The following is a 27,282-nucleotide window of genomic DNA, read 5'->3' on the forward strand; positions in this document are numbered from 1 at the left end:
AAACCCCCACAATATAGGCATAAGTTTAAGTTTCTGCGACGCAGACGCTCCTCTTCTGAGAGCCTGGGCCGCAGAAAACTTTTAAACCTTTTCTCTTTAATTAAACCAGAGGATTCTCTTGTCACCATACTGTGAACAAGAGTCTCTTTAGAGATAGATGTACTCTCAACGACTTCTGGCAAAATGAGCAAGATTTTAGTCAGAAGGTTTTGCAGTTGCTTTAGGGATTGCTGCAAAACTTCTAGTCGATCTGGTCTCAAAGCACTGAATACAGAGTTCAGGGCTGCGAGAGATGCCTGCAGGGCTTGCATAGTAGACATAGGAGGATTTAAAACTAGACAAGACAAGGCAAGACAAGGCAAGGCAAGGCTAAATTTTGCTAAACAAAACAAGACTTTTTTTTTTTTTTAACACCGGACTGGATTCTAAACACCGGACTGGATTCTAAACACCGGACTGGATTCTAAACACCGGATTCTAGACAAGACTGGATTCTAACACCGGACTGGATTCTAACACCGGACTAGATTCTAACACCGGACTGGATTCTAACACACTGAAATCTAGACAGGACTGGATTCTAGACTAGACACTGGACTGGGCCAAAAAAGAAAAAAAGTTTTATTTCTTTTTTGTGGTATGGCTGGTGATAATGTTAGGTTCCTGGTGCTCAGAACAAGGGAGATGTTATGAAGTGAGTCCAGAGCACCAGGACGTAATGTTGGGAAAGGGGAATGGAAAGGGAATAGCCCCTGGCGCCCTATCTCCGTTGTCTCACCCGTGCTGTCAGTACACTCTTGCGAGACTATGGTTGCTTGAGCCCATGGCAGCCACGTTTGAAGGGCGGATTACGTCTGCCCAACTTCGATGCCCCCTCAGGTCTTAATGAGAGACAAAGAGTGAACCGAGACAGGGTGATAACAAGGGGCCCTCTGACTAAACAACAAGGCCAGGGGCTACTAACAAACCTAAAACCAAAGTATGTGCGGCTTGCCGCCAAAGGAAAAAGAACAACAAAGGAAATGCTGACCACACGCCGACACAATACTTTTGTGTACCGGCGGTGACAGCATAAGCAGAACCCTCTGCAAAACACCAGTGACAGAAATAATAAGGGAATACAGCGGCCTAAGCCAACGGACGCGGCCGTGCCGCTACTCACGGAACCGGTACGAATACTGGCAAACGGACAGGAACTCCCAATGCTGCTGACACAGACTCTCAGAACTGGAGGACAGGCAGAATCCCAAACGACAGACCGGTGGACACCAAGAAGCCAGAAACTTGCACAGGCAAAGGTACTGGACCTCAGGACAGGAATGCCTCACGGCAGGACACGGGATCAGACATAGGAATCGACACAGGGACTGACACAGGAATCGACACAGGAAGCTCAGGAACTAGCAGGAACCAAGCTCAGAACTCAAGCAGACTGAAAACCAAGGAATATCACCAGCATCTGTAAATTGCAAACAGCCAGCATATAACAGAGAGGCCTAATTAATAATCCCATGCAGCTGCCTTGTTGCATGATTCCAAACTGACCAGATGCAATTAGCAGCCAGGTGAGGCTGAACACAAGGGAACAAGCTGCAATTACACAGACTCACCAGCGGCAGCAGACAAGAGTATTCTAAAACAGAGCAACAGGAAATCCTGGCATGCAAGACAACTTTATAACATAAAATAGGAATGAACCACTACCTGTGGTTCATAACAATGTGCAATGTCAGTTACATGAATGGGGTAAGAATGATCTGATTAGGGGGGAGATTAAGCAGCATGTATGGGAAGGGAGGCAGAGTGATGCGGATGGGGGCACTGATGCAGATGGGTTGAAAACACTAGCACAGATGGGTAGAAAACTGGTGCATATAAGAGAGAAGACAGTGTGGCATGTATGGGAGATGGCAGAGTCACGTTGAAGAGGGAAACACTGAGCAGCACAGAGAAAAGGAAACGGTGGTACGGACAAGGCACAGATGGGAAAAGATAGATAGTGCAGATAAGTGAATACAGTCTAACACATATGGGAGAACACCGTACTAGGGATTGGGGAAGACAAAGCAGCATGAAGACGTATAGGGTATGTAAATTTAGATGCATAGACCATAGATGGGGATTTATAGTTTTAGCAATTAACCAAGATGTTTGAGGAAGCTAAATGTGTATACTAAATGATATGGATGTATGGAGTGAGAAGGATATTGGAACAAGGTAGGATTGTTGTGGTGACCGAATGGGATGGTTGTGGACACTGAGTGGGATGGGTGCACCACATAACTGCACAGACCTTCAGTTGCATAGACTGCATGGCCAATATTTACTAAAAAATCGAGTTTGTCCGATTTGTGTTTTTTTTTTTTTTTCAAAGTCCCAATCCGGGAATTCACTAAGCACAAATCTCGGCAATGTCTGGTCTATTCGTAATGGATTTAACGGCAAAGTTCTGAAATACGAATGAATAGACCATCGGTCAAACGTGGCTGTTATTTCATACAATACGGGTATTCACTATTCATTCGTATTTGGGTGTTAGTCTCTGAGTGCTCAAGTGCGGGTCTATTTTTTTGCGAATCGTTAAAAAAAGCAGCAAAAAAATAGACCTGCTTTTTTCAGTCGAGTTTGGATAACCATGCACCGATCAGTGAGATCTGTGCATGGTTATCTATGGGAAAGGGTGTGTTTAGTGTTTAAACAGAAAAAAAAATTGCGTGGGGTCCCCCCTCCTAAGCACAACCAGCCTCAGGCTCTTTGAGCCGGTCCTGGTTGACAAAATATGGGGGGGGGAAATGACAGGGGTTCCCCCATATTTCATCAACCAGCACCGGGCTCTGCACCAAAATACCCAACAAAAAACAGGACACACACACCGTGACAGTATAAGTTTATTACATGCACACCTCCAAACATACATACTTACCTATGTTCACACGAGGCTCGGTCCTCTTCTCCATGTAGAATCCTCGGGGTACCTGTGAAAATAATTATACTCACATAATCCAGTGTTGCTTGTCTTCTTTGTATAATCCACGTACGTGGCAAAACAAAAAAACGGAAACCCGAACACGCACTGAAAGGGGTCCCATGTTTACATATGGGACCCCTTTCCCTGACTGCCAGGACCCCCCCTGACTCCTGTCAAAGAGGGTCCCTTCAGCCAATCAGGGAGCGCCACGTCGTGGCACTCTCCTGATTGGCTGTGTGCTCCTGTAGTGTCTGTGAGGCTGCACACGGCAGAGATACAATGTAGCGCCTATGCACTCCATTGTATCCAATGGTGGGAACTTTGCAGTCAGCGGTTGACCGAAAGTAACCACCGCATGCTGGTACTTGTGGTTCTCCAAGTACTAGCTTGTGGGGGAGGCTTGCTGGGACTTGTAGTACTGCTACTAAAAACAATATTCTCATTTTTACACAAGGCTATCAGCCCCCCATCCGCCGCCCTTGGATGGGGGGGGGACAGCCTCGGGCTTCACCCCTGGCCCTTGGGTGGCTGGAGGGGGGGACCCCTTGATTTAAGGGGTTCCCACTCCTCCAGGGTACCCCGGCCAGGGGTGACTAGTTGGGTATGTAATGCCAGGGCCGCCTGGACCACAATAAAAGTGTCCCCCGGCTGTGGCATTATGTACCTGGCTAGTGGAGCCCGGTGCTGGTTTAAGAAATACGGGGGACCCCTACGCTTTTTGTCCCCCGTATTTTTTGAACCAGGACCAGGCGCAGAGCCTGGTGCTGGTTGATGAAATATGGGGGAACCCCTGTCATTTCCCCCCCCCATATTTTGTCAACCAGGACCGTCTCAAAGAGCCCGAGGCTGGTTGTGCTTAGGAGGGGGGACCCCACACAATTTTTTTCTGATTTTTTTAACACTTTAAACACCTTCTTAAAGTACACAATGAAGCCCTGCACGGATCTCACAGATCCGGCCGGGATTCCTTGTGTTTTGTCAGGCAGTGTTTTACTCATCACTCCCGTAAAGCACTGCCTGACATTACGAATCACATCGACATAGAAAATACGAATTTGGAAAAATCGGCAGCTTAGTGAATGATCGTATCAGAATTCAAAAATTTGCAGTAAAATGCACCCGATACCATTCGAGTTCAAACACCCTTAAAAACGGCAAAAACACGAATCTTTGTAAATATACCCCCATGTGTGTATTCCAATGAGCACACAAATCTGTGAATTAGCAGCTCCACCATTGTGTGAGTGACAGCAATCTCACTCTGTGAGAGTGCTGAATCTGTACTTACCCACAGGGTGTGATGGCATACCATATCTGTATTGCGCAAGGAACACGTCCATTAAGGCGTCAGCCTTAATGATCGGAATTTTCATTGCTTTTTGGAGTTTGAGTGGAAGAGTTACAACAGGTTTCTTAAATGCCAGATCATGTGTAAGAAGCCTTAATGGGACATGTGAAACCGTAAGTTTTTTTGTCTATGGAATATATAGTAGTGTTCACATTACAATATAAAGATATAGTATCGCCCTTATAATAATAGAAATATATAATAGTGTCCACATTATATTAAAAATTAATAACCCCACACAGTGAAGCCAGAGACATGCCCAGCAGCCCAGCCTGTGAAGAACAAAATCCACTCAGTGCCAATGCATCACATGAGCCGAGTGAAGGGAAACCCTGACAAAGTGGGAGGCCCCGTCCTGCGGTCAAGAACATGGTCTTGTTGCTCGTGACGCATTATAATTTGTGGTAATGGTTGTCATTGGTGCAAAGTGTGTGGCAGGTGGTGCTGCATTCCTGCTGCCAAATTCTTAAGAGTACTTCGTACCTGAGCGTACCTGCATACTTGCACCACTGTATAGATAGATATATATATATATATATATATATATATATATATATAAAAACACTCACCTCTTACCAAAGGGTAAAGTTAAAGTCCGACACGCACAAGCACTCATAGGTGAGTGTGTTTAAATTAACCATCTCTGGACCCGTGCAACTACTGAGTGCTGTCTCTGACTTTAATGTATATATATATATATATACATACACATATATGTATATGTATATATATATATATATATATATATATATTGTACATGTCACAAAGATCCGGCAATCAAAACAAGCAAAATATAAACAGCCTTGGTATCTTCCACAATATATTGTACAAATCTAGGAGACAGGTGGAACTCTTAGGGATTTTCTTTTAGGTAAGTAACCACACAGTAGCCAAGTTGTGTGCAATCTGGCATTTCTCTAACGTCCTAAGTGGATGCTGGGACTCCGTAAGGACCATGGGGAATAGCGGCTCCGCAGGAGACAGGGCACAAAATAAAAGCTTGAGATATCAGGTGGTGTGCACTGGCTCCTCCCCCTATGACCCTCCTCCAAGCCAGTTAGATTTTTGTGCCCGGCCGAGAAGGGTGCAAACTAGGTAGCTCTCCAGAGCTGCTTAGAATAAAAGTTTAGTTAGGTTTTTTTATTTTCAGTGAGTCCTGCTGGCAACAGGCTCACTGCATCGTGGGACTAAGGGGAGAAGAAGCGAACTCACCTGAGTGCAGAGTGGATTGGGCTTCTTAGGCTACTGGACGTTAGCTCCAGAGGGACGATCACAGGTTCAGCCTGGATGGGTCACCGGAGCCGCGCCGCCGTCCCCCTTACAGAGCCAGAAGAGACGAAGGTCCGGTGAAAGCGGCGGCAGAAGACATCCTGTCTTCAAGACTAAGGTAGCGCACAGCACCGCAGCTGTGCGCCATTGCTCTCAGCACACTTCACACTCCGGTCACTGAGGGTGCAGGGCGCTGGGGGGGAGCGCCCTGAGACGCAATATAACACACATATACCTTAGCTGGCAAAAGGAATACATCACATATAGCTCCAGGGCTATATGGATGTATTTTTTCCCCTGCCATTTTACACAAAAAAGCGGGAGTTAAGGACGTCGTGAAGGGGCGGGGCCTATCTCCTCAGCACACTGGCGCCATTATTCCCTCACAGCTCCGCTGGAAGGACGGCTCCCTGATTCTCCCCTGCAGTACTGCATCTGATTCAGGGTAAAAAAGAGAAGGGGGGGGCATTTTGGCAGCAAATAACTAGATTAACAGCAGCTATAAGGGATTAACACTTATATAAGGTTATCCCTGTATATATATAGCGCTGGGTGTGTGCTGGCAGACTCTCCCTCTGTCTCTCCAAAGGGCTAAGTGGGGTCCTGTCCTCTATCAGAGCATTCCCGGTGTGTGTGCTGTGTGTCGGTACGCGTGTGTCGACATGTATGAGGAGGAAAATGAGGTGGAGGCGGAGCAGTTGCCTGTGTTAGTGATGTCACCCCCTAGGGAGTCGACACCTGACTGGATGATTGTGTTTAAGCAATTAAGTGATAATGTCAGCAATTTACAAAAAACTGTTGACGACATGAGAAAGCCGGCAAATCAATTAGTGCCTGTTCAGGCGTCTCAGACACCCTCAGGGGCCCTAAAATGGCCGCTACCTCAGTGGGTCGACACGGATCCAGATACAGATACTGAATCTAGTGTCGACGGTGACGAGACAAACGTAATGTCCAGTAGGGCCACACGTTACATGATCACGGCAATGAAAGAGGCATTAAACCTTTCTGACACTACAAATACCTCAAAGGCGGGTATTATGTGGGGTGTGAAAAAACTGCCAATAGTTTTTCCTGAGTCTGAGGAAATAAATGAGGTGTGTGATAAAGCGTGGGTTTCCCCCGATAAAAAACAGCTAATTTCTAATAAGTTATTAGCACTATACCCTTTCCCGCCAGAGGTTAGGGCACGGTGGGAAACACCCCCTAGGGTAGATAAGGCGCTCACACGTTTATCTAAACAAGTAGCGTTACCGTCCCCTGATACGGCCACCCTCAAAGAACCAGCTGATAGGAGGCTGGAAAATATCCTGAAAAGTATATACACACATACTGGTGTTATACTGCGACCAGCAATCGCATCAGCCTGGATGTGCAGTGCTGGAGTCGCATGGGCGGATTCCCTGACTGAGAATATTGATACCCTGGATAGGGACAATATTCTGTTAACTATAGAACATTTAAAGGATGCATTGCTATATATGCGTGATGCGCAGAGGGATATTTGTACCCTGGCATCAAGAGTAAGCGCAATGTCCATCTCTGCCAGAAGAGCATTATGGACCAGACAGTGGTCAGGGGACGCAGATTCCAAACGGCACATGGAAGTATTGCCGTATAAGGGGGAGGAGTTATTTGGGGCTGGTCTAACAGACCTGGTGGCCACGGCAACGGCTGGAAAATCCACCTTTTTACCCCAGGTTACTTCACATCAACAGAAAAAGACACAGTCTTTTCAAACTCAGTCCTTTCGTTCCCATAAGTACAAGCGAGCAAAAGGTCACTCTTTTCTGCCCAAGGGCAGAGGAAGAGGAAAAAGGCAGCACCATGCAGACGCTTCCCAGGAGCAGAAGCCCTCCCCTGCTTCTGCCAAGTCTTCAGCATGACGCTGGGGCTTTACAAGCAGACTCAGACACGGTGGGGGCCCGTCTCAAGTATTTCGACGCGCAGTGGGCTCACTCGCAAGTGGATCCCTGGATTCTACAGGTAGTATCACAGGGGTACAAACTGGAATTCGAGGCGTTTCCTCCTCATCGGTTCCTGAAGTCTGCTTTACCAAAGTCTCCCTCCGACAGGGAGGCAGTTCTGGAAGCCATTCACAAGCTGTACTCCCAGCAGGTGATAATCAAGGTACCCCTCTTACAACAGGGGAAGGGGTATTATTCCACACTATTTGTGGTACCGAAGCCGGACGGCTCGGTGAGACCAATATTAAATCTAAAATCTTTGAACACTTACATAAAAAGGTTCAAATTCAAGATGGAGTCACTCAGAGCGGTGATAGCGAACCTGGAAGAGGGGGACTATATGGTGTCGCTGGACATCAAGGATGCTTATCTCCACGTCCCAATATATCCTCACCAAGGGTACCTCAGGTTTGTAGTACAAAACTGTCATTATCAGTTTCAGACGCTGCCGTTTGGATAGTCCACGGCGCCTCGGGTCTTTACCAAGGTAATGGCAGAAATGATGATTCTTCTACGAAGAAAAGGCATCTTAATTATCCCTTACTTGGACGACCTCCTGATAAGGGCAAGAACCAAGGAACAGTTAGAAGTCGGAGTGGCACTATCTCAGGTAGTGCTAAGTCAGCACGGATGGATTCTAAATATTCCAAAATCGCAGCTGATTCCAACGACACGTCTACTGTTCTTAGGAATGATTCTGGACACAGTCCAGAAGAAGGTGTTTCTCCCGGAGGAGAAGGCCAGGGAGTTATCCGAGCTAGTCAGGAACCTCCTAAAACCAGGACAGGTCTCAGTGCATCAGTGCACAAGGGTCCTGGGAAAAATGGTGGCTTCTTACGAAGCGATTCCATTCGGAAGATTCCATGCAAGAACTTTTCAGTGGGATCTACTGGGAAAATGGTCCGGATCGCATCTTCAGATGCATCAACGGATAACCCTGTCGCCAAGGACAAGGGTGTCTCTCCTGTGGTGGCTTCAGAGGGCTCATCTACTAGAGGGCCGCAGATTTGGCATTCAGGATTGGATCCTGGTAACCACGGATGCCAGCCTGAGAGGCTGGGGAGCAGTCACACAGGGAAGGAATTTCCAGGGCTTGTGGTCAAGCATGGAAACATCTCTTCATATAAACATTCTAGAACTAAGGGCCATTTACAATGCCTTAATTCAAGCAAAACCTCTGCTTCAGGGTCAGGCGGTGTTGATCCAGTCGGACAACATCACGTCAGTCGCCCACATAAACAGACAGGGCGGCACGAGAAGCAGGAGGGCAATGGCAGAAACTGCAAGGATTCTTCGCTGGGCGGAAAATCATGTGATAGCACTGTCAGCAGTGTTCATTCCGGGAGTGGACAACTGGGAAGCAGACTTCCTCAGCAGACACGACCTTCACCCGGGAGAGTGGGGACTTCACCCAGAAGTCTTCCACCAAATTGTAAACCGTTGGGAAAGACCAAAGGTGGACATGATGGCGTCACGTCTAAACAAAAAACTGGACAGATATTGCGCCAGGTCAAGGGACCCTCAGGCAATAGCAGTGGACGCTCTGGTAACGCCGTGGGTGTACCAGTCAGTGTATGTATTCCCTCCTCTGCCCCTCATACCGAAAGCGTTTGACGGCATGGCGGTTGAACGCCGGATCCTGAAGGACAAGGGCATTCCAGAAGAAGTCATCCCTACTCTGGTAAAAGCCAGAAAGGAAGTAACCGCAAAACATTATCACCGCATTTGGCGTAAATATGTTGCGTGGTGTGAGGCCAAGAAGGCCCCTACACAGGAATTTCAACTGGGTCGTTTCTTGCATTTCCTGCAAACAGGACTGTCTATGGGCCTAAAATTAGGGTCCATTAAGGTTCAAATTTCGGCCCTGTCGATATTCTTCCAGAAAGAACTGGCTTCAGTACCTGAAGTTCAGACATTTGTGAAAGGGGTGCTGCACATACAGCCTCCTTTTGTGCCTCCAGTGGCACCTTGGGATCTCAATGTTGTGTTGAGATTTCTAAAATCACACTGGTTTGAACCATTGTCTACGGTAGATTTAAAATATCTCACGTGGAAGGTGTCGATGCTGTTGGCCTTGGCTTCAGCTAGGCGTGTGTCAGAATTGGCGGCTTTATCATGTAAAAGCCCTTACCTAAATTTTCATTCTGACAGGGCGGAATTGAGGACTCGTCCTCAATTTCTACCTAAGGTGGTTTCTGCATTTCACATGAACCAACCTATTGTGGTACCTGCAGCTACTAGGGACTTAGAGGACTCTAAGTTGCTGGACGTTGTCAGGGCCTTGAAAATATATGTTTCCAGGACGGCTGGAGTCAGGAAAACTGACTCGCTGTTTATCCTGTATGCACCCAACAAGCTGGGTGCTCCTGCTTCAAAGCAGACGATTGCTCGTTGGATTTGTAGTACAATTCAGCTTGCACATTCCGTGGCAGGATTGCCACAGCCAAAATCAGTAAAAGCCCATTCCACAAGGAAAGTGGGCTCATCTTGGGCGGCTGCCCGAGGGGTCTCGGCTTTACAACTTTGCCGAGCAGCTACTTGGTCAGGGGCAAACACGTTTGCTAAACTCTACAAATTTGATACCCTGGCTGAGGAGGACCTGGAGTTCTCTCATTCGGTGCTGCAGAGTCATCCGCACTCTCCCGCCCGTTTGGGAGCTTTGGTATAATCCCCATGGTCCTTACGGAGTCCCAGCATCCACTTAGGACGTTAGAGAAAATAAGATTTTACTTACCGATAAATCTATTTCTCGTAGTCCGTAGTGGATGCTGGGCGCCCATCCCTAGTGCGGATTGTCTGCAATACTTGTATATAGTTATTGTTACAAAAAATTCGGGTTATTATTGTTGAGCCATCCTTTCAGAGGCTCCTTTAAATTTATCATACTGTTAACTGGGTTCAGATCACGAGTTGTACGGTGTGATTGGTGTGGCTGGTATGAGTCTTACCCGGGATTCAATATCCTTCCTTATTATGTACGCTCGTCCGGGCACAGTATCCTAACTGGCTTGGAGGAGGGTCATAGGGGGAGGAGCCAGTGCACACCACCTGATATCTCAAGCTTTTATTTTGTGCCCTGTCTCCTGCGGAGCCGCTATTCCCCATGGTCCTTACGGAGTCCCAGCATCCACTACGGACTACGAGAAATAGATTTATCGGTAAGTAAAATCTTATTTTTTGTATACAATACCTGTTTCAAAGACCAACAGTGCAATAGTAACATCTTACCTTATAAAGAGCAAATCACCCCAGGTTGTTCTCTACAAACTGGTGTGCTTCTGGGTTCTGCACAGCGTGTGATGTCATTTGGCCACACCCACATACAGCCACTGCATTTCCTGTCAGCATCACCATAGACACAGGTATACATAGATACAAAGGAGCCCATAGCCCATATACATCCGAAAGAATAAGCATACGTTCACCTTTGTTTAGACCTGGCTAAGGTTACCTACAGATGTGTCCCTTTAAATTGTTCATATCTCAGGCTATAGTTCGCATCTGGCAACAAAGATGTATGAGGACACATCTGTAGGAGGGCACCAGAGCAGATGCAAATATTTAATGGGAGTGATAACAGTGTGTGTGTGTGTGTGTGTGTGTGTGTGTGTGTGTGTGTGTGTGTGTGTGTGTGTGTGTGTGTGTGTGTGTGTAAGTGTGCGCGTGCGCATAGTGGTCCGGCACTCCAAAAAAACAGGATGCAACATTGCCTGGTGCCTTCATTGGGGTTGATTTACTAAAACTACTAAAACAGCCAAGTGGTGGTGTTGACCATAACAACTATATAGATTCCTTCTATCAAATTCTATAATGCATTAGAAAAATCATAGCTAAAATCTGATTGGTTGCTATGGACAATATCACCACTTAAATAAACCTACCCCATATACAGGGCTAGAATTGGCATGCATAAGATGAATAATCATGCATAAACATAAATATAGAGTATATATATATGACTCATTGTCAGGGCCGGTTCACCCATTAGGCAATACTGCCAAACTGATGACCATAGAAAGTTAAGTACTTTGTTAGTGAATGAAAGCATTTTTTCCATTTAAAATAAATAAATATATATATATATATATATATATATACACACAGAGGAAAAACCACAGCACTCACCGCACCAGAAGCGGGGCACAGCTATGCACTTACCACTCACAGGGTGGGGTGCATGTAACACTGCACTCTCCACCACAGAAGCGGGGTACACAGCTGTACTTACCACTCACAGGGCGGGGTGCATGTAGCCCATGACCACATTGCTCTAATAAATACAAACAGAGAACCCAGCACTCACCAAAGTAAACTCACTTATCCTCAACAATTCAATAAATAAATGATGGGGGTTTAGTTGGTGGATTGGCCAATGCACGGAAGCCTGCATACCGATTTTCAAGGTAGCCCACCTTCATGCAGGTCCTACACTATCACAGAGTCTTAAAACCTGACTACCACACTGCTGCATCATCTGCCTGCTAGATGTATTGTATACCTGCCACAGACTTTATGGCTTTTAAAGGCACACTAGTCACCTATAGCACTGGCTCAAAGATGATTGCTAAAAAACAGCTGAGACAGGTTCAGGATAATAAAGTCCACACAGGGGTGCATGAGAAAGCTAGTGGCCACGGTTAATAAGAGCTAACCATAAATTAACCCCTTCATATACACACAGAGGAAAAACCACAGCACTCACCGCACCAGAAGCGGGGCACAGCTATGCACTTACCACTCACAGGGTGGGGTGCATGTAACACTACACTCTCCACCACAGAAGCGGGGTACACAGCTGTACTTACCACTCACAGGGCGGGGTTCATGTAGCCCATGACCACATCGCTCTAATAAATACAAACAGAGAACCCAGCACTCACCAAAGTAAACTCACTTATCCTCAACAATTCAATAAATAAATGATGGGGGTTTAGTTGGTGGATTGGCCAATGCACGGAAGCCTGCATACCGATTTTCAAGGTACCCCACCTTCATGCAGGTCCTACACTATCACAGAGTCTTAAAACCTGACTACCACACTGCTGCATCATCTGCCTGCTAGATGTAATGTGTACCTGCCACAGACTTTATGGCTTTTAAAGGCACACTAGTCACCTATAGCACTGGCTCAAAGATGATTGCTAAAAAACAGCTGAGACAGGTTCAGGATAATAAAGTCCACACAGGGGTGCATGAGAAAGCTAGTGGCCACGGTTAATAAGAGCTAACCATAGATTAACCCCTTCATATACACACAGAGGAAAAACCACAGCACTCACCGCACCAGAAGCGGGGCACAGCTATGCACTTACCACTCACAGGGTGGGGTGCATGTAACACTGCACTCTCCACCACAGAAGCGGGGTACACAGCTGTACTTACCACTCACAGGGCGGGGTGCATGTAGCCCATGACCACATCGCTCTAATAAATACAAACAGAGAACCCAGCACTCACCAAAGTAAACTCACTTATCCTCAACAATTCAATAAATAAATGATGGGGGTTTAGTTGGTGGATTGGCCAATGCACGGAAGCCTGCATACCGATTTTCAAGGTACCCCACCTTCATGCAGGTCCTACACTATCAAAGAGTCTTAAAACCTGACTACCACACTGCTGCATCATCTGCCTGCTAGATGTAATGTGTACCTGCCACAGACTTTATGGCTTTTAAAGGCACACTAGTCACCTATAGCACTGGCTCAAAGATGATTGCTAAAAAACAGCTGAGACAGGTTCAGGATAATAAAGTCCACACAGGGGTGCATGAGAAAGCTAGTGGCCACGGTTAATAAGAGCTAACCATAGATTAACCCCTTCATATACACACAATCATCTTTGAGCCAGTGCTATAGGTGACTAGTGTGCCTTTAAAAGCCATAAAGTCTGTGGCAGGTACACATTACATCTAGCAGGCAGATGATGCAGCAGTGTGGTAGTCAGGTTTTAAGACTCTGTGATAGTGTAGGACCTGCATGAAGGTGGGGTACCTTGAAAATCGGTATGCAGGCTTCCGTGCATTGACCAATCCACCAACTAAACCCCCATCATTTATTTATTGAATTGTTGAGGATAAGTGAGTTTACTTTGGTGAGTGCTGGGTTCTCTGTTTGTATTTATTAGAGCGATGTGGTCATGGGCTACATGCACCCCGCCCTGTGAGTGGTAAGTACAGCTGTGTACCCCGCTTCTGTGGTGGAGAGTGCAGTGTTACATGCACCCCACCCTGTGAGTGGTAAGTGCATAGCTGTGCCCCGCTTCTGGTGCGGTGAGTGCTGTGGTTTTTCCTCTGTGTGTATATGAAGGGGTTAATCTATGGTTAGCTCTTATTAACCGTGGCCACTAGCTTTCTCATGCACCCCTGTGTGGACTTTATTATCCTGAACCTGTCTCAGCTGTTTTTTAGCAATCATCTTTGAGCCAGTGCTATAGGTGACTAGTGTGCCTTTAAAAGCCATAAAGTCTGTGGCAGGTACACATTACATCTAGCAGGCAGATGATGCAGCAGTGTGGTAGTCAGGTTTTAAGACTCTGTGATAGTGTAGGACCTGCATGAAGGTGGGGTACCTTGAAAATCGGTATGCAGGCTTCCGTGCATTGGCCAATCCACCAACTAAACCCCCATCATTTATTTATTGAATTGTTGAGGATAAGTGAGTTTACTTTGGTGAGTGCTGGGTTCTCTGTTTGTATTTATTAGAGCGATGTGGTCATGGGCTACATGCACCCCGCCCTGTGAGTGGTAAGTACAGCTGTGTACCCCGCTTCTGTGGTGGAGAGTGCAGTGTTACATGCACCCCACCCTGTGAGTGGTAAGTGCATAGCTGTGCCCCGCTTCTGGTGCGTTGAGTGCTGTGGTTTTTCCTCTGTGTGTATATGAAGGGGTTAATCTATGGTTAGCTCTTATTAACCGTGGCCACTAGCTTTCTCATGCACCCCTGTGTGGACTTTATTATCCTGAACCTGTCTCAGCTGTTTTTTAGCAATCATCTTTGAGCCAGTGCTATAGGTGACTAGTGTGCCTTTAAAAGCCATAAAGTCTGTGGCAGGTACACATTACATCTAGCAGGCAGATGATGCAGCAGTGTGGTAGTCAGGTTTTAAGACTCTGTGATAGTGTAGGACCTGCATGAAGGTGGGGTACCTTGAAAATCGGTATGCAGGCTTCCGTGCATTGGCCAATCCACCAACTAAACCCCCATCATTTATTTATTGAATTGTTGAGGATAAGTGAGTTTACTTTGGTGAGTGCTGGGTTCTCTGTTTGTATTTATTAGAGCGATGTGGTCATGGGCTACATGCACCCCACCCTGTGAGTGGTAAGTACAGCTGTGTACCCCGCTTCTGTGGTGGAGAGTGCAGTGTTACATGCACCCCACCCTGTGAGTGGTAAGTGCATAGCTGTGCCCCGCTTCTGGTGCGGTGAGTGCTGTGGTTTTTCCTCTGTGTGTATATGAAGGGGTTAATCTATGGTTAGCTCTTATTAACCGTGGCCACTAGCTTTCTCATGCACCCCTGTGTGGACTTTATTATCCTGAACCTGTCTCAGCTGTTTTTTAGCAATCATCTTTGAGCCAGTGCTATAGGTGACTAGTGTGCCTTTAAAAGCCATAAAGTCTGTGGCAGGTACACATTACATCTAGCAGGCAGATGATGCAGCAGTGTGGTAGTCAGGTTTTAAGACTCTGTGATAGTGTAGGACCTGCATGAAGGTGGGGTACCTTGAAAATCGGTATGCAGGCTTCCGTGCATTGGCCAATCCACCAACTAAACCCCCATCATTTATTTATTGAATTGTTGAGGATAAGTGAGTTTACTTTGGTGAGTGCTGGGTTCTCTGTTTGTATTTATTAGAGCGATGTGGTCATGGGCTACATGCACCCCGCCCTGTGAGTGGTAAATACAGCTGTGTACCCCGCTTCTGTGGTGGAGAGTGCAGTGTTACATGCACCCCACCCTGTGAGTGGTAAGTGCATAGCTGTGCCCCGCTTCTGGTGCGGTGAGTGCTGTGGTTTTTCCTCTGTGTGTATATGAAGGGGTTAATCTATGGTTAGCTCTTATTAACCGTGGCCACTAGCTTTCTCATGCACCCCTGTGTGGACTTTATTATCCTGAACCTGTCTCAGCTGTTTTTTAGCAATCATCTTTGAGCCAGTGCTATAGGTGACTAGTGTGCCTTTAAAAGCCATAAAGTCTGTGGCAGGTACACATTACATCTAGCAGGCAGATGATGCAGCAGTGTGGTAGTCAGGTTTTAAGACTCTGTGATAGTGTAGGACCTGCATGAAGGTGGGGTACCTTGAAAATCGGTATGCAGGCTTCCGTGCATTGGCCAATCCACCAACTAAACCCCCATCATTTATTTATTGAATTGTTGAGGATAAGTGAGTTTACTTTGGTGAGTGCTGGGTTCTCTGTTTGTATTTATTAGAGCGATGTGGTCATTGGCTACATGCACCCCGCCCTGTGAGTGGTAAGTACAGCTGTGTACCCCGCTTCTGTGGTGGAGAGTGCAGTGTTACATGCACCCCACCCTGTGAGTGGTAAGTGCATAGCTGTGCCCCGCTTCTGGTGCGGTGAGTGCTGTGGTTTTTCCTCTGTGTGTATATGAAGGGGTTAATCTATGGTTAGCTCTTATTGACCGTGGCAACTAGCTTTCTCATGCACCCCTGTGTGGCTTTATTATCCTGAACCTGTCTCAGCTGTTTTTTAGCAATCATCTTTGAGCCAGTGCTATAGGTGACTAGTGTGCCTTTAAAAGCCATAAAGTCTGTGGCAGGTACACATTACATCTAGCAGGCAGATGATGCAGCAGTGTGGTAGTCAGGTTTTAAGACTCTGTGATAGTGTAGGACCTGCATGAAGGTGGGGTACCTTGAAAATCGGTATGCAGGCTTCCGTGCATTGGCCAATCCACCAACTAAACCCCCATCATTTATTTATTGAATTGTTGAGGATAAGTGAGTTTACTTTGGTGAGTGCTGGGTTCTCTGTTTGTATTTATTAGAGCGATGTGGTCATGGGCTACATGCACCCCGCCCTGTGAGTGGTAAGTACAGCTGTGTACCCCGCTTCTGTGGTGGAGAGTGCAGTGTTACATGCACCCCACCCTGTGAGTGGTAAGTGCATAGCTGTGCCCCGCTTCTGGTGCGGTGAGTGCTGTGGTTTTTCCTCTGTGTGTATATGAAGGGGTTAATCTATGGTTAGCTCTTATTAACCGTGGCCACTAGCTTTCTCATGCACCCCTGTGTGGACTTTATTATCCTGAACCTGTCTCAGCTGTTTTTTAGCAATCATCTTTGAGCCAGTGCTATAGGTGACTAGTGTGCCTTTAAAAGCCATAAAGTCTGTGGCAGGTACACATTACATCTAGCAGGCAGATGATGCAGCAGTGTGGTAGTCAGGTTTTAAGACTCTGTGATAGTGTAGGACCTGCATGAAGGTGGGGTACCTTGAAAATCGGTAAGCAGGCTTCCGTGCATTGGCCAATCCACCAACTAAACCCCCATCATTTATTTATTGAATTGTTGAGGATAAGTGAGTTTACTTTGGTGAGTGCTGGGTTCTCTGTTTGTATATATATATATATATATATATATATCCACAAAGAAGGAGTGGCACTCGTGGGACTTCAGTCAAACAACAAAGGACACAGCGGTCACTAGTTGGGTCTAATCGACGTTTCGATAATTTAATATCGTCTTCAGGATAAACAAAGTGCATACAAGACAACATTTATATACCTACTCACCACCCCTGATGTATCCACGCCATCGCTGCGGGCGCCTGGTCCTCGGACGACAGTAAAACTCCGTCGCGCACTTCCTGTGCGCCCGGACGCTCGAGCGGTTGCCTGGAGACCAAAAACATAATGTGACATCAACAAATAACAAATGGCATCGGGTAATGCAGGAGCGCGTGTATCTAACATAGATACACGTACAGGGACAACATGTTAATAGTTACACATGCAAATGCTGAAAACACAACATATATACAAAATAGCAATATTGTATAAGTACCTGCTGGAGACATATACTGTGTACAAAATTGTAAACTAGCACAGATTGGGCTAGAGGCGTCAAAAAGAACATAAATATTGCACAAACCAGGATCAATGGTAACTCATAATGCTGCAGAAAAAAAGGGCAAATGCTTCCTAAGTAAGTAGCAGTGAAGAGAAAGATGTGTTACTGATCATCCACGTAGGGATTCATGAGTCCCACGAGTGCCACTCCTTCTTTGTGGATATACATGGTCCTTGGATCACTTGAGGAGGCACCGGGGCAATTGTGTTTGTGTTTGAGAGTGCCGGTCCCCACATCGTACTGTATGGATGTTATCCAGTTATGGGACGTCTTTGACTGACTGTCACTGCTTACATCATTCCTGACAAGGCACCTCAGTTTCTACACATCGTCTCACCATTCCTGGCATAGTGCAGGCTTGCACTTGTCTTTGTTTTTAACTGTTTGCGGGCATGCAGGAGAATACAGGGATCAGGAACATTACTCTCCAGACAGGAGAAACCTGGAGCTTCTCGGATGCCGACGCAGATAACATACGCTTTAAAGAGCACTTTGAGCAGACCGAAAGTGCCGATTCTGTGGAACAACTGTATGCCCAGTTACTAAGATTGTCCAAGAAAGAGATCGATTTCTTTTTACATGGAGTGACTCTGTCAGACTATCACCGGAGTGGCCAAATACCTAGGGGCTTCCGGGTAAGAAATTCCCCAACAATAGGGAAATTTAACACTGATTTCTGCCGCAAATGGGCAGCAATTCTTAATAAGTGCAGCTTGGACCTTATTCTACTGGTAGTGGAGGAATCAGCCAGAGAGCTGAAGGTAATCAAACAGAAGAAAGCTGAGTTTGAAGCCCTGCACTTATCCACACTGACACAGGATACCAACACTGATTGGCTTGCGAAATTGACCACACAAGTGGACTCATATCGTAGAGAGCTTGTGAAATTCAAGCGGAACAAGCTTACCCTGGTCCAAAAGGACTACGCGGAAGGAAGGGTATATACCTGGGCGTTCAATCCTGGCCAAAAGAGGGATTATAAACCCCGACAGAGGCGCTTTAGAAAATTTGCGGGTGACACAGATACTTCAAGTGGAGGCCAGTCGTCTCAAAGTGAGCCGGACATAACAGGCAGATCTACCACAGGGAAGCCCCCTTTAGGGGTAAGCACACGGGCACAAAGAGAGGCTACAGGGGATCTCCTTCTAGACGAGGAGGACAATGGCGTAGGATCTACAAAGCAGAAAAACAAGACCACGAAGCCAAAGAAAAAATAATTTTCAATTTGTCCAGCAGAGTCCTTTCGCAGGAGGAGGAGAAACTACTGAACAAGGGCTTGTCGTTTATACCTTCCTCCTCATTTAATGAGTTCCAATGGAAGCTTGATTCCTACCGCTTCAATAGGAAACTCAGACTACGCGAACACTTTGGTCCCTCTGAAACTACCTCCCTGGTAGCCCCGAACCCTCTTCAAAAAATCAAAGGTGCCTCCAACTTTGACCCCTTAAGCATGAATCCATCACTCAGATGCTTCAATCGCTCACTGGACCAGGAAGTTAAAAGCTTGGTTAATTCTTTTAAACCAGGCAGACCCAACATGTCTAAGAGAGACTGGGACATCCTTCACAATCTAAGTAAAGATAATAGCATTGTCATCCGCCCCGCCGACAAGGGGGGTGGAATCGTCCTACAAGACCTACATAAATACAAAGAGGAGATCTACAAACAACTTGAGGACAGCTCCGTCTATCTGGAAATTCCTGTGGACCCTACCAGTAGATTCAACCTCGAGCTTAAAGGGGTGCTGGATGAAGCAGTGGAACAGGGTTTTATCAACAAGAATACCAGGGACACTCTTATTCAGGAGAATCCGGTAGCCCCGGTACTGTATACACTGCCGAAAATCCATAAAAACCCCACTACCCCTCCAGGCCGTCCCATCATATCGGCTCGGGATTCTGTGTATTACAGAATCTCCCAATACTTAGACGTCTACCTTCAGCCAGTGGTCCAAGCACAGAAGACCTATCTAAAGGACACCACCTCTTTGATAATCCAACTACAAAGGCTACAAACACTCCCAGAGAATGCCTTCCTCTGTACGTTAGATATAGTAAGTCTATATACTAATATCCCCCATTCGGGGGGGTTAGAGGCGGTCTTCAGACTGTTGACATCCAGCACATTATACTTGGGTCCAGATATCTCATTCTTCATCAGATTACTGGAACTAACATTAAAAAGAAATTATTTTCTGTTCGACTCGCGGTGGTACGTCCAGCAACAAGGCTGTGCGATGGGGTCCTGTGTGGCCCCTGCCTTTGCAAATACTTACATGTTTGAGGTGGAACGCCTTGCTTTTTTCAGTAATATCAATATTGCAGCCAAAATTCCGTTCTTCGTACGTTACATTGACGACCTGTTCCTGATATGGACAGGGACAGAGCAGGACTTCAAGATCCTAATGACAGCCATCAACACCATGGAAAGCACCATCAAATTCACGTACCACATGAGCACACAGTCTGTGAATTATCTAGATGTCCAAATCTCTGTGTTGAATGGCAAAATCTGTACTTCATTGTACAAGAAGGCTACGGATCGCAATACGATTTTGCATGCCAGCAGCCAACATCCCAATTCCACAAAGAGGGGCCTACCCTTCTCACAATTCTTGCGGATACACCGTATATCAGATGATATAGACAATACTGAACGAGAGATTGAGGACATGATGAAGCAATTCATGCTCAGAGGATACAAATACGTGGACTTGGTGAAAGCCAAAGAAAGAGCGCTGGCCATTCCACGTTCTAGAACTCTGACTCCATCTGGGGACCGTCAAAAACGGCTTGGTGACTGTATCCCGTTCGTTCAACAATATTGTCCAGCCAGTCCATGTATAGCGAAGACCGTGAAGAACCTATGGCCGGTGGTGACAACAGATCCCGAATTGAGTATGCTCAAAAATACCAAAGTGTTAGCCAGCTATACTAGGAATAGGAATCTCAAAGACTGGCTTGTTAAGAACGATGTCTCCAATACCAAAAAAGTTGGGCCGATTACCTTCCTCACGAGAAAGGCGGGTTGTTATAGATGTACTGGCTGCACTACGTGCAGTTTCATGGAGTATGGTGATTCCTTCGCCCATCCACATTCGGGGGAACGGATCGCCATACGCCATGTACTGACATGTACCAGTACCTATGTGGTGTACATTATGAGATGCCCCTGTGGTCTCCTATATGTGGGGAAGACCACTAGGATGTTTAAAGAGCGCATGGCACTTCACAGGTCGGCCATCAGACATGCCTTAGAAGGGGCCAGCAGTGGATCAAATCAACCTGTTGCCCGACACTTCAAATTGTTAGGACATGGTCTTACCACACTGCGATACAAAATCATTGATACTGAACCTAAACGCCTTAGGGGGGGTGATAGGGGCAAGGCCCTACTTCAGAGAGAAGCCAGGTGGCGATACCGCCTGAATACTATTGCACCTAAAGGGCTCAATGAGAATCTTCCCCTGAATTGCTTTTTGTGAAGTATATTGTGCTTTTTGTGAATTATTTTCTGTGAGTTTACATGTACTCTCCCAGAAAAAATTTCCATTTTTTTTATAATTTTCCTGCTATAATTAGATTTGAGGCGTCTAGTCTAGCTCCATGATGTTTCTGGACTCATGAATCCCTACGTGGATGATCAGTAACACATCTTTCTCTTCACTGCTACTTACTTAGGAAGCATTTGCCCTTTTTTTCTGCAGCATTATGAGTTACCAGTGATCCTGGTTTGTGCAATATTTATGTTCTTTTTGACGCCTCTAGCCCAATCTGTGCTAGTTTACAATTTTGTACACAGTATATGTCTCCAGCAGGTACTTATACAATATTGCTATTTTGTATATATGTTGTGTTTTCAGCATTTGCATGTGTAACTATTAACATGTTGTCCCTGTACGTGTATCTATGTTAGATACACGCGCTCCTGCATTACCCGATGCCATTTGTTATTTGTTGATGTCACATGATGTTTTTGGTCTCCAGGCAACCGCTCGAGCGTCCGGGCGCACAGGAAGTGCGCGACGGAGTTTTACTGTCGTCCGAGGACCCGGCGCCCGCAGCGATGGCGTGGATACATCAGGGGTGGTGAGTAGGTATATAAATGTTGTCTTGTATGCACTTTGTTTATCCTGAAGACGATATTAAATTATCGAAACGTCGATTAGACCCAACTAGTGACCGCTGTGTCCTTTGTTGTTTGACTGAAGTCCCACGAGTGCCACTCCTTCTTTGTGGATATACATGGTCCTTGGATCACTTGAGGAGGCACCGGGGCAATTGTGTTTGTGTTTGAGAGTGCCGGTCCCCACATCGTACTATATATATATATATATATATATATATATATATTAGAGATGGGTTTGGATTTTAGGAAATCTGAACTCGCCCGAACTTCCATGATCTGAGTCAATCCGACCCCAAGATGCGGCTCAGGGTTTCCCGCCAGGTTCGGATTCCATATCGAGGCAAAATGCTATCCTCCCGGGCAACGGTTCTCGTGAGTTGGATTCTATTAAAGGGATCCACGGACAGGACTGTTGTGCTTTCCAGACTCATACTGTCCAGTGGCTGTGCTGTGGACTCCAGACTCCATAAAGTGGCTGTGTTGTGTCCCTCTAAGTGGCTATATGTTCACATATAAGCAGTGCTACAGTGTGTATTGTTGTCAGCTGCGAAAAAAGTAAAGATATGTAAAAATAATTAAAAAAATTGTTTATTTTAAGATTGTGCAACCTATGTATGCTTTACCTCTGTGCGTTTATTATTCATGTACATTTAAAAGGAAGATTTTTTAATTGCCACAGTTTGAGTTGACCTGCGAAGTGAAAAATAAATATATTTTTCTATAATTTGTACTGTTTTGGTGCACTTTACCCCTGTGCATTAAGTATTCACGTACATCTAAAAGGAAGCCATTAAATTGCAGCAGTTTAAGTTGAGCTGCAAAGTGAAAAATAAATATATTGTTCTATTGTTTGTACTGTCCTGGCGCATTGTATCCATCTAATATGGTCACCGTCCAAAGAGTGATGCAGGGTTATTTTAATTACAGCATACAAACAGGTATGTCACAGGGCCTCTTTAACTACTGGGAGGGTAAAAAGGCAATTTGGAGGCCCTTGTACAAACTGGCTTTGCATAACTTAAGATACCCACCCTCCAGTGTGTACTCAGAAAGAATTTTTAGCTACTTACTCAGAATATGGAAAAAAAGATGTTCAGCAAAATGACATAGAAATTCCATGAGGAAGATCTTTACCAGCAATTACATCAAAGTACAGGAGACTTCTGTATTGGTGGATTCATGGGGGGATGAATTGATATTGTGTGAGGATGATCTACACACTGATGAGGGTGAGGATGAGAATGGTAGTAATGATGACATCTTGGCAATGCAAAGCTGTTAGGTTAAGCTGCCTTAAGCCCTTTGGTAGCTTGTTTTTTAGGGGACCAGACAAACAAAGCACTTCTGTCACAAAAGTGGTAGTCGCTGAAGTGCTTGGTTTGTTAAATTGTGCATGTCCTTTTTAATATCCAACATAAGGGTGCATGGGAGAGCCCAAGGACAATTCCATCTTGCACCACTTTTCATTTCTACCACTTCTGTTTGGCAATGTTTCATACAGTAGATGTGCTATAAATTGCCTTGTGTTTGTGCCGCTGCTCTGTCGTTTAGTAATTAGCCAGCTTGCTGCAGCCTTTGGTCTAAACTGGAAGAAAACAATATGGAGAGCTGTGATGTGGTCAAAATTGACTTGAAATGACTGGAAATTAATGTTACTGAGGTTAATAATACCGTAAAAGCAAAAAAGGCCCAAATAATGTAATTTCTCTTTCATCCACTAGGGGACACTGGAGCATCCTTATACATTAGGGGTGTGAAGCTAGCAACCGGAGGTGTGGCACAATCTAAAATTAGCATTGTCTGCACAGCCGGCTCCTCCCCCTTCACATCCCTCCTCCCTCAGTTTGGAAAATTGTGCCTAGGAGGTACAAGCACAAGAAGGGAGCTCCTGCTCCTTGAAGATTTATTTATTTATTTATTTTTTCTCTTTTACAGCTGGCCCAATCCCTCCTAACTAAAGGGAGGGTGCAGGTTATTAAAGGAAAAGATGGTAAATGCCCGATACCACCTAAATGAAAGGGGGTGCAGGCTTTACCAGACGAAGAGGCTGCGTACCCCTAATAAAAGGGGGACAAAGTTCATGTTTAAGAATCGTGCTGCATCAACTAAGAAATAGGGGACAAAGCCGAAAATGATTTTGAGAGACAAGAGTTCTTGTATCTCTACAGGAGATCCTCTAAGCGTGAGTACTGGTAATGTGAGGTAGAGCAGAGTGTAGCTTAGGCTAGATTAATTTTTTTTCTTCCCTTCTCTCCCTTTACAATTGATAATATTACTTTATTAACCTTCCTCCCCCTCTCTAAAAGCTGGCGCACTGCAAGGCTAGCCGCAGCGGCCGGCGCGCGGGAACAAGTGTGGCGCGGGACTCGGCATGTGTTCCCTGTGTGCAGGGGGAGACAGCAGAGCTCGAGCGCTACACAGCAGAAGAACGAGCGGTGCTCGGGCGCCGCTACGGGACTTTGTAACAGCGGTCCCGGCGCGCACCAGTCGGCGGGAGGGGGAGAGGCATTATTAACAGCGCCGCGTGGCTGAGGAGTGTCTCAGCAGCGTGCGGCGAGACATATGCATATAATTCTAACCTTTTTCGCTGGAGCGGCGGGCCACTTTGTTTAGGCTGTGAACGGTCACAGATGTGACCAAGAAATTTCATTGGCGGACATTTTTTATATTACTTCAGGCGCCAGTCTGGGGGAAGGGATGGGTCCTCCAAACCCCCCCCCCCATGTAGAGCATAGGAGAAGTTATTTTCTTACAGGAGTTGCTCCCCCTGCTGTCCTGATTTAACATGCAGATATAGATATATATATATATATATATATATATATATGGATTAGAAGGGAGATTCCTTCTGCAAATAAGTTACCTCTACTGGTATATATATGGTTAGAGAGATTCATTAGGCTACTAGCTCCCTCTGCTGGTATACACTGTCAATTACCTTATGTGAGGATCTCCTAAAAAAATAAAAAAATAAAAATAAAGAATAAAAATAATTATAATTTTACTAATTTATATTTTCAAGGGACTTCTTTTACAAAGATCCTGAGGAAAATACGAGGAAGCAAGCGGATACCAACTATACCACCGTAGCTGAGTTACAGTTGAGGTGTGAGGGTTGCAAATTCGACTGGTGTAAACATATTTTTATTTTTTTATTTTTTTTACTTATAAATTTACTTGGTCCTGCTCCCTTTATATACAGGGAAGGACAGGTAGTTCCAGTCCGATACCTACGCTTCCGTCATCCCTCAGTCTTTCTCTTCCTAGTTTAAAGGGTGAAAGCGCTGCGTGATACCCTGGTAAGGGATTTAAACAACCAAGACTTCTAGAATAGAATCTCCAAGGAGATGGCTGAATCACGCAAGCAGCAATTGGAATGGGCTGCGAGATTCTCTAAGACGATGGAGGAATTTCTCATCAAGTTAACACCGCCCGCACATACAGAAACGAAAGTGCGCAAGGCTTTTAAACCACCTCTTCCTATTATACAGGAATTAAAGGAGGACGAGGGTTTTCTTTTTGATAAAAGGAAGGTGAGTTAATTAAATCTAACCTAGACGCCGATTTTCCAAAAGAGGATACGGCAATTTCAGGTCTTGAATCTTTAATTGAAGCGGTAAAGGAGCCGCGTTCAGAAGTGTTTCCCATTCCTAAATCCCTCCAATCTCAAATGGAGGAGACTTGGAAACAACCTGACAAAAGCTCTCAATTTACAAAGAGGGTTTCACGTAACTTATCCCCTACCTAGGGTTGGAATGGATAAGTGGAAGAATCCTCCAGTAGTGAAGGCTTCCCTAGGAAGGTTGTCAAGGAAGACAATCTTACCAAGTCCTAATGTAACGATTTTAAGGGACGCTTCCGTTCGTAAGGTGACACAGCTTTAAAGTCAATTTTTATAGCAGCTGGTGCAGCACAGAGACTTACGATCATCTGTATTTAGGTCAACAAGGCCATGGGAGCGTGGTCTGGACGTATGGTACAGGCTATTGAGGAGAACAATAGCTTGGAAGAGTTTACCCAACTGGTAGAGCACATTCGAGATTCTGCTTCGTACTTGTGTCAGGCATATTAGCAGAATAGCATCGCGGATATATCTGCATCGGCCATATCGCTTAGACGGATTTTATGGCTCAGAGAATGGCACGGAGACTCTGACACCAAGCAAGAATCCATCCCCTTTGGGGGTGAGATCTTTTCGGTTCAGAGTTGGACAAGTGGATTTCGCAGACTATAACAAGGAAGTCCACCCTTCTACCTACTCCTTATACGGAGCCGCTCCATAAGTTAGGAGAGGTTGTTTGGGACGTGTGATTCATTTGGATCACAGTAATTTTGAGCCCGAAGACGAGGCTCCAGTACACAAGTACGTGGGGGCAGAGGTAGTGGCCGCTCACAGACAGCAAACAGAAAGCAGGATCAGCCTGCTGACAACACCGTGGTGTGACGGACTCCCAGTTCACCCGGGATCCCCCTTGGTGGGCGCACATCTGGAAGGTTTTTGGAACATCTAGGCTACAGCCTCACCAGAACTTTGGATAAATGACCCAATCTCCCAGGGGTACAGTGCCCTCAGACAGCAAAAACACGGCTGACAGCAATTAACAAAATTGCTTCGGTCAGAGGTCATTATTCCGGTTCCCACCTCTCAGAGGAACGGGTTTCTATTCCGATCTTTTAGTCATGACAAAGCCAGATGGAACAGTCAGGACGATGCTCAATTTAAAGGTTTTAGACCAGTTGCTAAGGGTCTATAGATTCCAGATGGAATCAATCCAGTCGGTCATTGCAGGCTTAGAACAAGGCGTATTCGTGATATACATGAACATAATCTACATATCCCGATCTCAGCGCCTCACCAGGCTTACGTAGGGTTCGCACAGGTGAAGGATCAATACCACTTCAGGGCCTTGTCGTTCGGCCGATCATCGACCACTGATCGTTACGAAGATCATGGCAACCAGGGTTGCAGAATTGAGATAGATGATCTACTAATCTGAGCATCCTCTCGGGAACAGTTGATCGAGAATGTTAAGACATCTCATCTATTTCACATTTCACAATGGTGGATTGTGAATTTCCAGAAATCCAACCTCTGGTCAACTCAATGGATTCAATTCCTTGGTCTCATTGTGGGCACGGTACAATTGAGTATTCCTACAAGAGAATCAGGTCAAGGACCTACAGAGATTAGTGGCTCAGGTGCTGAGGTCACAAACTGTTTCTCTACACCTCTGTGGGCACCTTCTCGTGAAGATGGTGGCGTCTTTCGAAACTCTCCAGTACGGCAGACTTCATTCCCGACCATTCCAGATGAACCTCAGTGCTCAAGGAGCAGGGTCACACTGGCTTTTACATCGAAGTATTTTGACTTCCACCGCACAAAGGACCCTCCTTAAATTGGTGGTCGTCGTGCAGGTATTTTGCATCAGACAAGGGATTCGGCATTTGGGATTGGAGAATCCTAACAACGGATGCCAATCTCAGAAGCTGGGGGGCTGTCCTGGAGGGACA

This window comes from Pseudophryne corroboree, chromosome 12 (genome assembly GCF_028390025.1).
Source record: "Pseudophryne corroboree isolate aPseCor3 chromosome 12, aPseCor3.hap2, whole genome shotgun sequence".
Taxonomy (NCBI): domain Eukaryota; kingdom Metazoa; phylum Chordata; class Amphibia; order Anura; family Myobatrachidae; genus Pseudophryne; species Pseudophryne corroboree.